Source organism: Carlito syrichta, unplaced genomic scaffold (genome assembly GCF_000164805.1).
Source record: "Carlito syrichta isolate Samal-C Ts95f unplaced genomic scaffold, Tarsius_syrichta-2.0.1 Scaffold311065, whole genome shotgun sequence".
NCBI lineage: Eukaryota > Metazoa > Chordata > Mammalia > Primates > Tarsiidae > Carlito > Carlito syrichta.
In genome coordinates, this window is record NW_007255161.1 from 273,268 (window position 1) to 273,980 (window position 713).

A 713-nucleotide genomic window follows, 5' to 3' on the forward strand; every position below is an offset into this window, starting at 1 on the left:
TTATGACAAATTTCTCTCAAGTTCAACTTTCCCAGACGGAAGTAAAGGAATCATATAAGTGAATCCTGTTAGCTAACTACAAAATAGGTGTTAATAAGCAGACTAGACTGGAAGGACAAGTTCTTTTGGATGTATTTTATCTCTCAGTCAGAACTGGCACAAACTCCAAAAATTAGAAAAGGGCCCACAAACCCCTCAACTATAACTATTGAACACAGCCTTTAAAGTCTTTAACAACTGGGAGGAGAAAAGAATGCAGGACCAAAAACATATGATAAACTTACTGTGTGTAGTCCAAGACATCGAGGTGGGAGAAGAGCTCACCATCTGCTACCTGGACATGCTGATGACCAATGAGGAGCGCTGGAAGCAGCTGAGGGACCAGTACTGCTTTAAGTGTGACTGTATCCGATGCCAAACCCAGAACAAGGTGATCTGCAACTCTTTCACCATCTGTACTGCAGAGATGCAGGAAGTGGGTGTTGGCCTGTATCCTAGTATGTCTTTGCTCAATCACAGCTGTGACCCTAACTGTTCAATTGTGTTTAATGGATACCACCTCTCAGCGTACCTGCTTGCCCCTTCAATGATATGGAAAAGGACTGGTCACTCATCCAGTGAGATACTGGCTTCCTGAAAATGGAGAGACTGTGCTTATAACTCTAAGGTGGACTATACTGTACCTGGTGAAAGACTATATATTAGTGACTGGG